This window comes from Rutidosis leptorrhynchoides, chromosome 2 (assembly GCF_046630445.1).
Source record: "Rutidosis leptorrhynchoides isolate AG116_Rl617_1_P2 chromosome 2, CSIRO_AGI_Rlap_v1, whole genome shotgun sequence".
Classification (NCBI taxonomy): domain Eukaryota; kingdom Viridiplantae; phylum Streptophyta; class Magnoliopsida; order Asterales; family Asteraceae; genus Rutidosis; species Rutidosis leptorrhynchoides.
The window spans coordinates 560,770,397-560,788,330 of NC_092334.1; the positions used below are offsets into that span (position 1 = coordinate 560,770,397).

Consider the following 17,934-nt stretch of genomic DNA (forward strand, 5'->3'; position numbering starts at 1 on the left):
AGTTTTTTCAATTTTAAGTCCATTTTGACCCATTCACAAACTATTTTTGATGTTTTCCGGTTTTACCCATATGCATGCAATACAAAAACATAAAAATGCAACTAAGAAAAGGAATATCATACAATTCTAAATGGAATGCAATTAAAAGAAATTATACACAATTGTGGAAAGTTTTTAACGAGTCTATCACCCGACTCCCATTCTCTTGAGATTTCAACTAATACCGGGGTGGTAAACTTCCTTTCCCTTTGAACTAAGAGTAACATTTTCATTACCGCCACCACTTAACATTGACATTAACCAATCATTCATTACCTTAGTTTCATTGATTAACTCCTTAAGTTTAACTTTCTCATGTTTTGACAAGTTTGACACTAGGTGTTTTCTCAAGTGTTCATCCTTTTTGGATGAAGCCCGATGCACCCGCCCAAATAAATTTCGCATAGACTTGTCAACAACGTCATTTTGATTTTTGGCTTTACCTTGAATTCCATTGGTTAATCCCTCACTACCTTTAATTGGTGAACCTACTTGCCTTGTGCTTGCAATGCATTGCATACTAGCAGCAACTTGTGGTGTGGTAAATGGCATTGATGGTGTTTTAACACATTTTGTTTTTATGCTCATGCATTTCCCTTTATCCCGAAGAGTCAATTTCTCGGTTCTAAAGTCAAAGAAAGATCCCGCGGTTGCCAAAAATGGCCTTCCCAAAACAAGGGGTACAATCGGGTCTTCCTTTATATCAACAATAACAAAGTCAATGGGAAATTCCATGTCCCCCACCTTAACAATTAAGTCTTCGGCGATCCCCATACTAGAGTTAATTGATTGATCAATTAATTTAACTCCCATTATAGTGGGTGAAAGATCACCCAGGCCTAGTCTTTTGTAATTGGAGTAGGGCATGAAGTTGATACTTGCTCTCGAATCGGCTAAAGATGTGAGCATCTCCAAACCGTTTACATTGCATGGGATAAGGAAAGGTTCGGGATCACCCATTTTTGATGGTAGGTTGCATTTCTTTAAAATTCTATCACACTCCTTTTTCAAGAAAGCGGTGGATGCTTGCTCAACATCTCCCTTTTTGGCCATGAGTGTCTTCAAAAATTTCCCATAGTTGGGCATATTCTCAAGCACCTCCGCCAAAGGGAGTTTAACATAAATATTTTCATTGTCGGGTAAGGTTGACTTACAATCCACATCATTTAAATGTGTAGGAGGTAGTGATTGATGATGTGAGACCGGTGTCTCACTTTTATCCTTAGTTGATGTCGTAAGAATCTCGACCTCGTTCTTTTGCGCCTTTATATTCGATAAAGTTTTGAACTTTTGCTCTTTATCAACCTTTACTAATTGAAATTGCTCAAAATCACCCTTTAACTCCTTGCATGTCGACTCGGTAGCCTCCATGGACATTACACTTTTAAGTTGGTAGGGAATGAATGTTGCATCGTCCAAATCTTCCAAAAACTTGAATACCCCATAGTCGATAGTATCAATTTCTAACGCTTCATCAAAATCAAACTTGTCTCCTTCAATGTCGAACTTAAAAGCTTGAGGATATTCTGATTGATCCTCTTCGGTTGAATCAATCGAGTTCACTTGAGCATAAGTATTGGTGGGATTTGATGAACTCGCTTGATTTTGGATTGGATTGGTAGTGTTGCTCTCGATAGGAACAACTCACGTGTTATTTTGGTGGTTTTGTTGGTTGTTTTGGTTGTTGTTGTTGTTGTAATTATTCGGGTTAACTTGAGTGTTTGAAGGTAAAGTTCCTTGTGGTCTTTTGGCAACTTGGTTTGAAATTCTTCCAATGGTGCTCTCAAGGTTTTGGAATGAGGCTTGTTGGTTTCGGAGTTGTTGCTACAAGAGCTCATTCTCTTTCATTAGAAAAGCTTCGGTTGATTCTACCTTCTTGATGTAGTTTTGCATGATTTCTTCTAAGCTCTTCAAAGGTTGGGATTGTTGATTGTTTTGCTGAGGTTGTTGATTGTAACCTTGGTTATTTTGTGATTAACTATAACTTTGGTTGTTTTGATAATTTGAATTTTCTTGATTCTTGTAAGGTTGGTTGTTGTAAGGTTGTTGGTTTTGGTATTGGAAATTGTTGTTTCGGTTTTGGTTATAGTTATTGTAACCTTGATTTCGGTTTTGGTTTGTGAATCCGGGTGGTGTATTGGTTTGGTTGGTGAATGATACTTGTTTTTGATGAGGATTGTAGTAGCTTTGGTTAGATGTTCCTCCCCGTTGGTAGCTTTGATTACTCACGTAGTTCACATGAGCATCCGAATTCATGGGAATATCATCTAGATCAACATGATTGCATTGAGTAATTTGAGGACAATTCTTCGTGAGATGTGGACCCTTACATCGTTGGCAACCTACTTGCATTGCAACTACCGTTTGTTGAATCTTCTTCAATTCTTTCCCAAATGTATGAAATTGATTGTTCAAGCTTGCAAGCGTCACTTATCCATTATCACTCTTGACTTGTGCTACAATTTTCCTTGTCAAATCTCGGGGTGAAGGTGCCCGTTCATACGTGTTGACCGAGATGTCTTTTAACATAATTTCGGCCGCATTTGGTGATTTGTACATAAATACCCCACTGGATGAAGAATCAAGATATTGCTTCGTAAAAGTATTACAACCCCGATAGAATGTGTTGATATACTCCTTCTTCATCAAACCATGCGGTGGGCAAGCTCTTAGTAGCTTCTTGAATCGAACCCATGCATCACACAAACTCTCATCACCCCGTTATGTGAACCCATTAATCTCCATTCTAAGCCGCTCTACTTTTGACGGTGGAAAGAAATGATTGATAAACTCGTTTGTTAATTCTTGAAAAGACCTTATGGAATCGGATGGTAAACTTCGCATCCAAGCTTTTGCGTCTCCTTGAAGTGTGAAGGGGAATGCCCTTAGCTTAAAAGCGTCATCGGTGACGTTTTTAGTTTTGTAAATATCACAAAGATCATTAAAGTGTTGAATATGTTCGAACGGATTTTCATCTATCAACCCATGAAAGTATGTATCCTTGATCAACGTGAAAAAGTTACCCTCTATCCGCTTCAATGGGTGGTTTTGTAATAGCCGGTGCTATCATTGTTGGTGTAACCAATCTAGCGTTCCACATTGATGTGTCATTTGGATCATTCAATAATTCTTGATTAACCGGAGGACCATTAGGATTGCCCTCTTCATCGTGAATCGGATTACCGTTTGGATCCATCTCTTCTAAATAAAATGGCAAAGCTTCGAAATTCTTTCTTAATACCCTTTCTTCTCTACGATTATAAACCCCGTGCACGTGTCTTTCTGGATCAGAGAATGGATGTGTGAACTCTTGATCCTTGTGAGACCTTGTTTTCATACACCAAAGGTACCTATCCTTCAATCACAACACAAACACAAGCGGTTTTCCAAACGAAAATAATAATATAATATGCGAAAAGTAACTTCCGTAAGGGTGAACCCCTACGAAAGGATCGAACAATTAAAAGTTTAAATCAAATAACCAACTAAGCTAACTGCATCCCCGGCAGCGGCGCCAAGAAAGTGTGATGGTTCGTGCGATATGCATCTTTTACCCTCTAAATTTATATTTGATTTAAACACTACAATCAAGCACACACAACTAACGAGCACTTAGAACCCGGTTATTATAGCACTTTAATGTAAGTATTCTTATCAAGTTCTTCCCAAGGGACACGGTGTAAGTCGGATATTTGAAACTATCAATTGTCCTAGGGTTTGTTTGATTGGGGGGAGGGGGGTCTCGATTGATATTAACTAACAACTAAAACTTGCACAATTAAACAAACCTAAATTTATCAATTAAACTAGTAACAAGAGACAAGTAGTGAAGTATTAAGACTTAAAACAAATTAACTAAGACGTGTTCCCTTATCTAATCCTTTCTATGCTTGGCTTGACCCATTTTGCCTATATTGCTATCTCATTAGTTGTTGAACTATTAAATATTTAGCATCACTACTAAACCTAAAATCAAATGATAATCCACGAATTCACATAAGCTTTATATCTTAAGATCGAGTTAAGCATGATTTGGTCATTGAGATTGAGCTTAGGTTGAAATCACTTAAAACCCCCAACTATCGAAATCACTTAAGATAATCGGCATTACTATGTTGACTAGAGGCTAATTGAAAACCAACCTAGATCAAGAACACAATCACTTGCAATTCCTAAGCTAGTTGTCTAGATCACCTAAGGTGTTGAAGCACATATTGATTCACTTCTCAAATCACTAAGAGAGCTACACAATATATGTAATCAAATTCAAGCCTAAAACAAACTCATAGCAATGGATCTTTAGCTAACTCAACAACACATGATCATGTAATTCATTCAAACAACAATAATCAATTGATTTGGGGCAAAAACTAGCATTAGAGATTCATAGATAAGCAAACACAAGAGATTTAGCCAATCATAGCTAAAATTAAACTAATAATAAGCATAGAAGTGTAAATCATCTTCATCTTCAAGTTATTACAAGTAATCAATGCAAAATATGAAAAGTAAAGTGAAGATTACAACCCAAAATGTAAAGAAGATGAAGATCTAAGCTAAACAATGATGAATCTTGAGCTAGCTTCCTTGAATCCACCCTTAAACACCAATGGATGATGAAATTAGGGTTTTGTATGTGAAATTCGGACCTTAAGCAGCTGCTCCCAAAGATGCATATGAAAAATGACCTAATCTTGTTCCTTTTATAGTACTAAAAATCTGGGCTGAAACAGCGACAGGAGCGCCGCTTTTGGCTCAGGAGCGGCACTTTTGGCTTTAATGAGGAGCGGCGCTTTTGATCAGGAATGCCGCTTTTAGCTCTAAACAGGGGCGACGCTTTTCTTGAGGAGCGACGCTTTTGGCTGAATAGGAGCAACGCTTTTCACTGTAGGAATGGCGCTTCTGTTCACTGGAGGAAAATGGAGCTGAAATGTGCATAAGAACGTCGCTTTTTCAGTTGGTGCGGCGCTTTTGGCTCACAGGAGCGGCGCTTTTGATGCTGATTCTGCACTTTTTCATTTTCTTAGCCAATTTTGCCCAAGATTTGGTCAATTTTACACCAAATCCACTCCTTAGCCCTTAATTTATCATTTAGCTCAATAGCACATAAAATAGGCTCCAAGATAGTCATAAATCGAGCAAAGTGAGGTAGATATCGCGAAATAAAATATATATAAATGGAGCGATATCAACTAGCTTAGTCATTTATTGACTTTTTAACATCTTATAATCGTATTAGTAATCAACGTATCAACATCATAATAACAACTATCATATTCATCACTCATAACTCTAGATTCGTACTATAGTTATCTTGTCAATACTGCCAAGGCATCAACCATCATATTATTAACAATTTATCTGTCATCTTATTTCTTTGTGAAACTCACAAATTAATCGAAAAGGGCACTTCTAACCACCTTAACCGTATTTATACTTCAAAAAACAACATCACAACCATACTACCACACTCATTTATAAGTCTAGATTAGTAACATATGAGAACCACAAACAACTGAGTCCATAAGTACTCTTTTATTTATATTTATCATACTTGTTCTTGTTAAATGATATTATCATTCAAGCTTGCTGGAACTTATTTTTATTCTTTCTTATTTGTGGTGTGTTCTAGAATGTTTGCAGGAATTATCTGTTGCTGTGATGGATAAAGGATTTGTTGCAGTTGCAGATATAGTTCCAGTCATTTTCAAGAGTGCCAGTCAAGTATAAGAAGATTTAATTTATTAAGTTAAGTGTGCAAAATTCTACAAAAGTGAAGATAATGTTTCTAATTTATTCAAAGCTTTGTTGGTGGATATTTGGGCTAGTTTCTAATAGTCCAAGAAGCCCATGTTGGTATTTCTCAAGTATTATATCAAGAAGCCCAAGACAAAGCCCATATTGTCAAAATGATGAGAGTATAAAAGGTCATCGTTTCAGCTCATTTGACGGTCGATCTAGTTTTCACACATTCATTCACTTTTCTCTTAAATTAGGGTTTTTAAGCCAATTCATTGATCTGATGAATTAGCAATTGTTATTTTGTGATTCTGTTCTTGTTCATTAGCCTTGTTAATTGTGGTTATTTAAGTTTAAAGAGATTTTATTTGTTTCAGTATGATTTTCTTGTATCTTTGGTTGAAGATCTGGTTGATTAATCGGTTTAAAGGTTTTGTGATTCATGTTCTTTGTTAATTTTGACATGGTATCAGAGCTGTAAGGCTCGATCGTGGTGGTTGATTTGTTATTTGTTTCAATTTGGGGTTCGAAATGAATCTAGGGTTTCATCGGTTCTTGCTGTTAGATCGGTGGTGTTTGTTGTCTGTTTTCGTTCGATTGTGAACGTGTGGGTGATAGATTGCTGGATCTGTCAATTGTGATTGAAAACCATAATTTTCTAGGGTTAGGGTTTGTGTTCATCATTGTGAGTTTACTCATTTGTCTTTCGCTGCATCATCAATCATTCGTGATTGATTGGTTACATCTTAACTCTTCTTTTTATTATTTGCATACTATTTCTGTTCTTGTTAAGATTTACAACACTGTGCCCAACTCTTGATCTCAATTCTTTGAAATTGGTGAAAACCTGATCAAGCACAGTTTAAGTTGTAAATTTTAATTCATATTTGTTATATTTGTGTGATTTCTTATTATCTGTTTTCTGTTGATATTATCTGTCTTCTTGACTGCTATTTGTGTTATTGCTTGTTACCTGCTATATCTCTTTGACTTATCTGATCTTGTTTGCTATTTGTTCTTGTTGTTATCATGGGGGATAGTGGGGATGCTACCACATCTGTTACTTTAATCAATAAACTTGATTTTGGTGACCCTTTATACCTTCATCCAAGTGATACAACTTCTGGTACACCTATAATTTCTATAAAACTCAAAGGCACAGAAAATTATAATATTTGGAGTAGATCAATGCTTCTAGCATTGGGTACTAAAAATAAAATTGGTTTTATTAATGGAACTTGTGTCAAAAGTACAACTGATGAAGTTTTAGCTGCTCAATGGGAAAGGTGTAGCACAGTTGTATTATCTTGGATCTTGGGGACATTGACTGAAGAACTTTATTCAGGTCAAATCTTTAATAGTCTTGCTTTGAATGTTTGGAATGATTTAAAAGAAACTTATGATAAAAAGGATGGATCTGTTATTTTCAATCTACATCATAAAATAAATTCTTTAAAGCAGAATGATAGTCCTCTATCAGAATACTATCATAATCTTAATAGTTTGTGGAAACAATATGATTCAATGGTGTCCTCACCTCCTTGCACATGTGTTGCAGATGCCTGCACTTGTACAACATCTGTATCTGTGGAAAATAATAACAAAATGATAAAACTTATGCAGTTTTTAATGGGTTTAAATGATGTTTATATGCCAATAAGAAGTAACATTTTGTTAAGAGATCCATTACCAGATGTCAAAGTTGCTTATGCTATAATCTCAAGAGAAGAATCTCACATAGTTAATTCTTTAAAGGATACAAATTCTAAAAGTCAGAATTCTGCTTTTGCAGCCCAAGGTCCAAACAAATCATATAACAATAATAACAACAATAATTTGTCCAATTTTATTAATAACAGAGGTCCTAATCCTAATCTGAAATGCAAAAAGTGTAATAAAATTGGTCATACTATTGAAAGATGTTTTGAGATTGTTGGGTATCCACCAAACTTTAAAAGAAATACAAATAATAACAACAGGAACTACAACAACGTCAATAATTTTAAGAATACATCAAATAATAATGCTACTTCTAAAGAAGCTAGCACCAGTTCTTCCACTCCTCTTTCTTTTTCTAATGAGCAGATGCTTAAACTTCTAAGTCTTATCAATGATGTACCTGCTGCTGCTCCTGCAAATGCAATGTCAAATATGGAAGGTAATTTTTTCAATGCAAGCATAAAATTCAATACTAACTTCAATAAATTCTTTAATTCAAATCTGTCTCAAACAAAGGTGATTCATAAAGGATGGATCATTGATTCTAGAGCCAATCAACATATGACTCTTTCTAGAAATGGTTTGAGTAACATTGTTGATGTCTCTGGATTGAAATTAACTGTAGGACATCCAAATGGGACTCAAGCCCTGATTAAAGGGATTGGTGATCTTGTGTTAAACAAGTTCATTACCCTTAAAGATGTTCTTATAGTTCCTGAATATTGTGTTAGTCTTATGTCTGTATCAAAACTTTCAAAAGATAATGGTCTCAATGTCAGTTTTAATGAATCAACTTGCTATGTTCAGGATTTGAGGGACAGGATAATAAAAGGGATTGGTAATCAAGAAGGTGGACTATATATATTCAATAATCTGAATAGAGAAAGTAAGATTATGGTTATAATTCTTTTAATACATATTCTGCTTCTGTTAATTTATGGCACAATAGGCTTGGTCATCCATCTGATCAAGTCTTGTCTGTTCTTAAAACCAAACTTAATCTTAAAGATAAAATTAACACTGAACCTTGTGAGGTATGTCACAAAGCAAAACAAAGCAGAAACCCTTTTCCTATAAGTGATCATAAAACCTCAAGTTTAGGTGAACTTATTCATCTAGACTTGTGGGGTCCTTTTAGAGTTCAAACAAAAGAAGGTTTCAAATATTTTTTAACTGTAGTAGATGACTATTCTAGAGCTGTTTGGGTATTTTTAATCAAATCAAAAGAAGATGTTTATGATAACATTGTAAATTTTGTTCAACTTATTGAAACTCAGTTTCAACAGAAGATTAAAGTATTCAGGAGTGATAATGGTACTGAATTTGTCAATCAAAAGTTTTTAAATTTTACTAACAGCAAAGGAATAGTACATCAAACTACTTGTGCTTACATACCTCAACAGAATGGCATTGTTGAGAGGAAACATAGGCACTTGCTAAATGTAGCAACGGCTCTTATGTTTCAGGGGGGATTGCCTCTTAACATGTGGTCTGAATGTATTCTAACTTCTTGTTATTTAATTAATAGGACTCCTACTGCTGTGCTAAATGGAAAGTCTCCTTATGAAATGGTGTTTAAGTCTGATCCTAATCTCTCCCATTTAAAGTGTTTTGGATGTTTGTGTTTTTCTGTTGATTTGAATCCAAAAGATAAATTTAGCAGCAGGTCTACTAAATGTGTTTTGATTGGTTTTTCTAATGTTAAAAAAGGTTATAAGTTGTTGAGTCTTGAAGATAAAAGTATTTTTTATTCAAGAGATGTTAAATTTTATGAAACAGTGTTTCATTTAAAACATAAGTTTGCTGCAAATGATTTCAAAATTGATTCTTCTAATAATACTTTGAATCAAAATTTCTTTGATGATATTTTTAAATTTGACACCAATTACACTTCAAGTCCCAATGATGAAGGGAGAGTTACTGATACTTGTGAGGGTAGTAGTGATAATGCTCATTTAAATGAGCATAGTCCTACAGCAACACACAATGAAGATTCATCTTCATCTCCTGAGGGCAATATTGATGCTTCTAATTCTGAATCAAATGAAAACACCAATGAATTAAGGAGATCTTCTAGAAGCACTGTTTTTCCAAAAAAGTTTGATGACTTTGTTGTTGAGGGAAAAGTAAAATATGGTATTGAAAGAGTTGTGAATTATGCTAACCTAAGTTCTGAAAACTTCTGCTTTGTTTCTAATCTTAATAAAACATTTGAACCTAAGTCTTATGAACAAGCCTGCAATAATCCATATTGGATTGAAGCTATGAATCTTGAAATAGAAGCTCTTAACAGAAATAATACATGGATTATAACTGATTTACCTCCTGACAGAAAACCTGTTGGGAACAAGTGGGTTTACAGAATTAAAAATAAGTCAAATGGTGAAATAGAAAGATACAAAGCAAGACTTGTGGCTAAAGGTTTTAGTCAAAAGGAAGGCATTGATTATGAACAAACTTTTAGTCCTGTTGTTAAACATGTAACTGTTAGATGTTTCATAACAGTTGCTGTTCAGAATGACTGGCCATTGTATCAACTTGATATAAATAATGCTTTTCTATATGGTGATCTTAATGAAGAGATTTATATGACTTTACCAAAAGGTTATTATACTGATTCTGAAAATGAAAATAAAGTCTGTAAATTAACAAAATCATTATATGGACTAAAACAAGCTCCAAGGCAATGGAATGCCAAACTTAATGCTGCTTTGTTAGAACATGGTTTTGTCCAAAGTAAATCAGATTATTCTTTGTATACTAAAAGTGTTGATGGTCTCTTTATTGGTTTACTTGTTTATGTTGATGATATTGTTGTTACTGGCAATAATCTTGCAGAGATTGAGAAGTTTAAATCTTTTTTGAAAACAAAATTTTTTATAAAAGATTTGGGTTTGCTTAAGTATTTTCTTGGAATTGAAGTTTTAAATTGTAATAATGGAGTATGTTTGTCACAAAGAAAATACTGTCTGGAACTTCTAAATGATTATGGTTTATTAGGATGCAAACCTTTTGAAACTCCAATTGAATCAAATATCTGTGTTAATTGTGAATCAAGTGAAAAAGATAAGTTTTTGACAAACATTACAGAGTATCAGAAACTTGTTGGAAGATTGATTTATCTTACTCTAACAATACCTGATATTTCATTTGATGTGCATATTTTGAGTCAATACATGCATGCACCTTTGCAGTCCCACATGAATCTTGCTTTTAGAACTTTAAGATATTTAAAAGGTAGTCCTGGAAAAGGTATTCAGCTTGTCAAAGGTAATGTAACATCTTTATATGCTTATAGTGACTCTGATTGGGGAAAATGCAAGTTAAATAGAAAATCTGTAACAGGTTACTTAATATTTTTTTGTAATTCTTTGGTTTCTTGGAAAAGTAAGAAGCAAAGCACTGTATCTAGGTCTTCTGCTGAAGCAGAATACAGAGCTTTAGCTTCAACTACTTGTGAAATTATTTGGATTAAAAATCTTTTGCTTGATTTCAATATTAAAGTCGATTTGCCAGTCCAATTGTTTTGTGATAACAGTTCTGCAATTCAAATTTCTCACAATCCTGTTTTTCATGAAATAACTAAACATTTTGATATTGATTTACACTATGTCAGAGATAAACAAAGTGCAGGGGTTATTAAAATTCAGAAAATTAATTCTGCCAATAATATTAGTGACATATTAACAAAAGGTTTGACTATTAAGCAACACAATGTGTTGTGTAATGGTTTAGGTCTTTTGGATTTGTTCCAAGCTAAGCTTGAGGGGGGATGTTAAATGATATTATCATTCAAGCTTGCTGGAACTTATTTTTATTCTTTCTTATTTGTGGTGTGTTCTAGAATGTTTGCAGGAATTATCTGTTGCTGTGATGGATAAAGGATTTGTTGCAGTTGCAGATATAGTTCCAGTCATTTTCAAGAGTGCCAGTCAAGTATAAGAAGATTTAATTTATTAAGTTAAGTGTGCAAAATTCTACAAAAGTGAAGATAATGTTTCTAATTTATTCAAAGCTTTGTTGGTGAATATTTGGGCTAGTTTCTTCTAGTCCAAGAAGCCCATGTTGGTATTTCTCAAGTATTATATCAAGAAGCCCAAGACAAAGCCCATATTGTCAAAATGATGAGAGTATAAAAGGTCATCGTTTGAGCTCATTTGACGGTCGATCTAGTTTTCACACATTCATTCACTTTTCTCTCAAATTAGGGTTTCTAAGCCAATTCATTGATCTGATGAATTAGCAATTGTTATTTTGTGATTCTGTTCTTGTTCATTAGCCTTGTTAATTGTGGCTATTTGAGTTTAAAGAGATTTTATTTGTTTCAGTCTGATTTTTTTGTATCTTTGGTTGAAGATCTGGTTGATTAATCGGTTTAAAGGTTTTGTGATTCATGTTCTTTGTTAATTTTGACATAACTTATCATCATAATAGCAAAATTATCATACTCATTCATCTACACAACATTATAGTTATTCAACAATTTAGACGCAGATAATATATTAATCTTCAAAGTAATATTGTATATTCATTCATAGAACTAACATGACAACTTTAGAAGAAAATAAGAACTTAATCTACAAGGACTCTTTTAAATACTTTGATCACACGTGAAACCACATATCAACCTCATAATTACATCATCTTTCTTCTTATTAAATAAAGACTACATGGTTCATTTAACACCTTAATTCACGCACAAAAACAAATATTGCATTCTCATAGAAATATCAACTATATCGTTAACGCAAAAATTAGTATGTTAACTTTCCATGAAACTCACCTTGTGCCAATAAACTTGCTATCTTGATCTCTAGCATTTGACTAGCACATACCACAAAAGTGCTAATTTATTAATCAGTGCACAACAACTAAACATAGATACACTTTAGTCAAGATCATTAACTCATAAGAGTTAATCCCTTAACACTTCTTTTACTTAACAACTTAATTTCAACATACATAATAGTTAACTAACACTTCATTTTTGTAACTAACTTCAAAATAAACTAATCAACATACTTTCTTATTAACTAACGTTATTATTCTCTTCGTCTAGCTCAAAATCATCAATTAATCACTAAGTTGACATTTCATCAAACACTTGATGTGCATTTTCACATTTCTTTCAAGAACTCAACTTTCTAAAGCCAAATGACCATTTAAACATCTTATACAATCCCTTTCAATAAAACTTAGGTTTTAACCACCATTGAAGTCCTATTTAACATAGTTTGCATGACTTCAAAACATGTAAAAATGAAACTAGGGTTTATAAACCCTTAAACTAAAAACAACTCTATAGCAGATTTATATGAAACGATCCAATACCAATTTAACAACTAACTTGTAAAAATTAGACACACTTTTTTATAAAACATTGGCATTAACCACAACAACACAAGGTTTAATACATTACTTGTTCAATTGTTACCACAAGTTTCAAAAACAACAAGTTATACGATTACATCATCGGGTACACAAGACCCATGAATTTAACCAATCGTTTAACCAAAACGACCCCTTTAAGGAGCATGACCTTCGGGGCCATTACCAAAAAGCGCCTTCTCAAATTCGCCACAAGCAGGCTAGGCCAAACTCTTACCCTTGTCCTTCGAAGTGCCACAATCTATAAAAAGGTAAACAACGAAGGAGTAAGCTACAATGCTTAGTGAGTGCAATACTTATATGCATACATACATAAATCACTTACTTGCGCAACTTACACATAACCGCATACAAGATAGCATCACTAACACAAATAGACACAACCGAGTTCAAGCTAGCATGTTAGTTGCATAAAACAATAATATAACACGCTACCCTACCAAAATACAACATCCGAACACAAAAATGGTTAACCATTCTCAAATGTGATAATCATCAAATGAATAGCACCAACAACCCATGTACATGGCCAACGAAGGCGCCTCCGAGATGGCACCGCCATGTACACCCGAATGTGATCAACGAAAAGTGTGGTCTCAATTGGTAACACTTCCCACATCCTCACAAGTGGCCAACGAAGAGTGGACTTCAAAGTAATCACACTCACCACTTTTCCCAAATGCAATGTGGCCAACGAAGAGCAAGTCTTACATTAGAGACATCACTCACCACAATGCACCAAGTGGCCAACGAAGAGTAAAATCCTTCATAATCGGATAATACTCGCCAATAACCCGCAAGCAAACAATTTATATACACACACATATAAAATACTCCACTCACCTCGAGCAATTAGATAAGTCACAACTCTCTAGGACTTCAAGCTTGATCCAAGAGCAAGTCACCTATCACAAATACAACATCAAGCTATAAACACTAGTAGCTTGACCCAAAAACCCACAAGTGCAACTTTGACCCAAATTGCACTCAAAACTCCAACTAGGTCAAGCAAGACCCAAAGACCCCAAATCACTAAAAGCTAGTGATTTGGTCCCCAACTCAACTAAATACACACATGGTCAAGTGATAGGAGAACTTCATGGCCCAATTCCACCAAAGGACTCATTTTGACCCAAATTGGGTTTACACCCAACTCAACTTCTAAAGACACCCATTTGAGTTCCATTCACCAATAAAATCACTAATACTAGTGATTATGCCTCAAATGCAAGTCTACACATGACCAAAACGTTTTCAACCCAAAACCCACCAACACGGGTCAACAACACCCACAACTAGCTTTAAACGGCCATTTGTGAGATAGATGGGTTAAATCAAGAACATGCATCTCAAACCCTAACCTCAAATTTAAAGAAAATCGAAGTTAGGACTTACCACCACTATCACCACGTAGCTAGAAGCAAGATGAACAAAGTTAACTCTTGCACTTAGGTGAGATTCAACCTCCATCACCTCCAATCTAAGCTTTCTCTCTCAAGGAATGGGTTTCTCACTCTAGAATGTTTGAGAGTGTTTGGTTGAGTTGAAAATGCAATTAGAATGGAACTAGAGCTTATCCATCAGCTATAAGGTCGTTCATGTGCGAAAAGACCAAAATGCCCTTCATTTAGACCCCTTAAAAATGGGTTAAAATCACAGATCTGTCGCCAGAACGTCGTTCCATACCACGTCGTTCCTTCATTTGGAACGTTGTTCCTCTATTCTGGAACGTCGTTCCTAATTCCTTAACTTACAAAATCCGTGCAAGTCTTAGATTCAACTTTATCGACGACATAGAGCGCACTTTACTAACGACATCTGAAACGTCGTTCCTCACCTGAAATATGGGGTGTTACAACTATCCCCCAATTGGAACCGATCGCGTCCCCGTGATCTACGCAGCATGTAACGAAGGTAAATGTTCCAATACAAATTCCTCCGATTCCCAAGTACAATCGAACCCTTTTCGGTGACGCCATTGAACGTTGTAAGTCCGCATCCTCTTATTCCGTATCTCTTTAACCTTTTCATCAAGAATAGCAACCGGCTCTTCTACATACTCTAGCTTGTTATTTAGAGTAATCTCATTCAACGGTACCCACATCGAGTCATCCGCAAGACACTTGAGAAGATAGGAAACATGAAATGTGTTATGGATCCCCGCAAGCTCTTCGGGTAACTCCAAACGATAAGCAACTTCACCCAGACGTGCCAACACTTTAAAAGGTCCAATAAATCGAGGAGCAAGTTTTCCCCGCTTTCGGAACCTAATTACACCCTTCCATGGCGACACCTTAAGCATCACCATATCACCTTCATTAAATTCAATCGGTCGCCTACGCTTATTAGCATACAACTTTTGTCGATCTTGTGCTGCTTTGAGTCGAGCACGAATCACATCGATCTTTTGGTTCGTCTCAAGAACCACTTCGATACCACCAAATTCCTTTTAACCCACCTCACCCCAACAAATCGGGGTTTGGCATCGTCTCCCATAAAGCATCTCATATGGTGGCATTCCAATACTAGCATGGTAGCTATTGTTGTACGAGAACTCCACCAATGGCAAATGCTCATCCCAACTTCCACCAAAGTCAATTACACACTCCCGAAGCATATCCTCCAAGATTTGGATGGTCCTTTCGCTTTGACCGTCCGTTTGAGGATGAAAAGCGGTGCTCAACTTCACTTGAGTACCCATCTTGGTATGAAACTTACCCCAAAATCAAGAAGTAAAACGTGTATCTCGATCCGAAACAATAGACACCGGTACCCCGTGTCTCGAAATCACCTCTTTAATGAAAAACCTTGCCAACATCTCTGACGAAATTGCCTCGCGTATAGGAAGAAACAAGGCACTTTTTGTCAACCGATTAATGATTACCCAAATTGTATCATATTGGGTTCTCGTCGTTTTTGACAACTTAGTGATAAAATCCATGGTAAGATGCTACCACTTCCACTTCGGGATCTCTAACGGCTGAACCATACCATAAGGCTTTTGATGTTCGGCCTTAACTTGCAAGCAAGTAACACATTGCTCAACATACTTAACCACATCACGCTTCATACCGCGCCATCAATATTCTTTCTTCAAGTCAAGATACATCTTTGTAGCACCCGGATAAATAGAAAACTTCGATTTGTGCACCTCATCGAGTAGCACCGCACGATGACCACCCAATTTTGGCACCCACACCCGACCTTGAAAACACAACAACCCATGTGTGCCTAAGACAATCGACTCCGTTTGTCCTTGAATTCTCTCTTCACGCTTATGATTAACAAACACCTCAATTTGAACCTCACCGACTTTCTCGAGAAAATCATTTGAAAGAATCGTTCGCAACGATTTTACTTGCAAACTCGGAACTTGATTCTTCCGACATAACGCATCCGCAACCACATTAGCTTTACCCGGGTGGTAAAGTATCTCAAGATCACAGTTCTTCAACAAATCCAACCATCGCCGTTGATGGTTGTTTAAGTTGTGTTGATCAAAGAAGTACTTTAAATTCTTGTGATCCGAATAAACCGTGCACTTAACACCATAAAGGTAATGGCGCCAAATTTTCAACGCATGGACCACCGCCGCCAACTCAAGATCATGAGTCGGGTAGTTCTTCTCGTGCTCTTTTAGTTGTCTCGAGGCATAAAAGATCACTTTACCCCCTTTGCTTAAGAACACAACCGAGCCCACTAATCGAGGCATCACAATACACCACCATCCAAAGAAGATAAATTTGTTTACATGGAGGCTGAATTCGGGCAGGTTAGCAACACGCTCGAATTTATTTACAAGAGGACTTAAGTTAGACTCGATCAATTGCCCATTTTGTAAATCTAATGTAGAGGATGCAGACCATCTTTTCACTAAATGTAGATATAGAATACCTCTATGGAGAAGGTTTCTCAACTGGTGGGATAATTCGGACAACATCCCTAATGGTATATTAAATGCCATTAGCTCGACTTTCATGTGTTTGAGTTCAAAAATAGCTAATCGGGTATGTATGGCAGCTCGTTACGTTTTATTATGGCTTATATGGAAGTGGAGGAATAGATTGGTTCATGCTTCTCAAGATAAAAGGAGTGCGATTTTAAACGAGGATGTAACGGCAAGTCTACGAGTACTCTCGCATTTATGGATTTCTAATAGAAGCTCTAAGATTAATGTTGACTTTGAGGTGTAGAAAAATAGCCCAATAAATGCGATTGTGTGCAGTTGATTTTGTCACATAAGGAGTGCTCATTTTGCTCATAGATATGGATATGAATTAGCAACCCTATAATCTTGTAATTTCTTTTATGTTTGGATGTTGTTAGCTCGCCACTTGTGAGCAGCTTTGTACTATTTTTATAATCAATAAAGTTTAGCTTTAAAAAAAAAAAAAAAAAAAACCCACCATATCTTCCACCCCTTCCGGTAACACCAACATCAGAGGTTGGCACAATTTGCTCTTCAATAATTGAAAAGCATTCTCTTGTACATCACCCCATTCGAACTTCACATCCTTCAGAGTTAGCTTCGTTAAGGATGAAGCAATCTTGGAAAAATCTTGAATAAACCGACGATAGTAACCGGCCAATCCGAGAAAACTTCGGACTTCCGTAGTTGTAGTCGGTCGTTCCCAACTCTTAACCGCATCAATCTTTTCCGGATCCACTTTAATCCCCTCGTGATTCACGATATGGCCAAGGAATTGCACTTCCCTTAACTAAAATTCACACTTGGAGAATTTTGCATAAAACTTCTCCTTACGCAACGTCTTCAATAACTTACGCGAATGATGCTCATGTTCCTTCATACTCTTTGAATAAATGAGTATGTCGTCAATGTACACAATTACCGATTTGTCCAACATAGATTGGAACACTCGGTTCATAAGTTCCATGAATGCCGCAGGCGCATTCGTAAGACCAAAAGGCATCACAGTGAACTTAAAATGCCCATAACGCGTCCGAAATGCCGTCTTCTCAATATCTTCCTCACGGATCCGCATTTCATGATAACTGGATCGCAAGTCAATCTTAGAGAAATAACACGCA

At 35.8% G+C, this 17,934-nt stretch overlaps 1 non-coding gene across 1 annotated transcript; it reads left to right on the plus strand.

Moving 5' to 3' along the window:
• The first annotated feature begins 2,686 nt into the window (after positions 1-2,686).
• On the plus strand, positions 2,687-2,793 carry LOC139894703 (small nucleolar RNA R71). The gene has a single exon (XR_011775190.1). It is a non-coding gene; the product is annotated as a small nucleolar RNA R71 (small nucleolar RNA).
• The last annotated feature ends 15,141 nt before the right edge of the window (positions 2,794-17,934 follow it).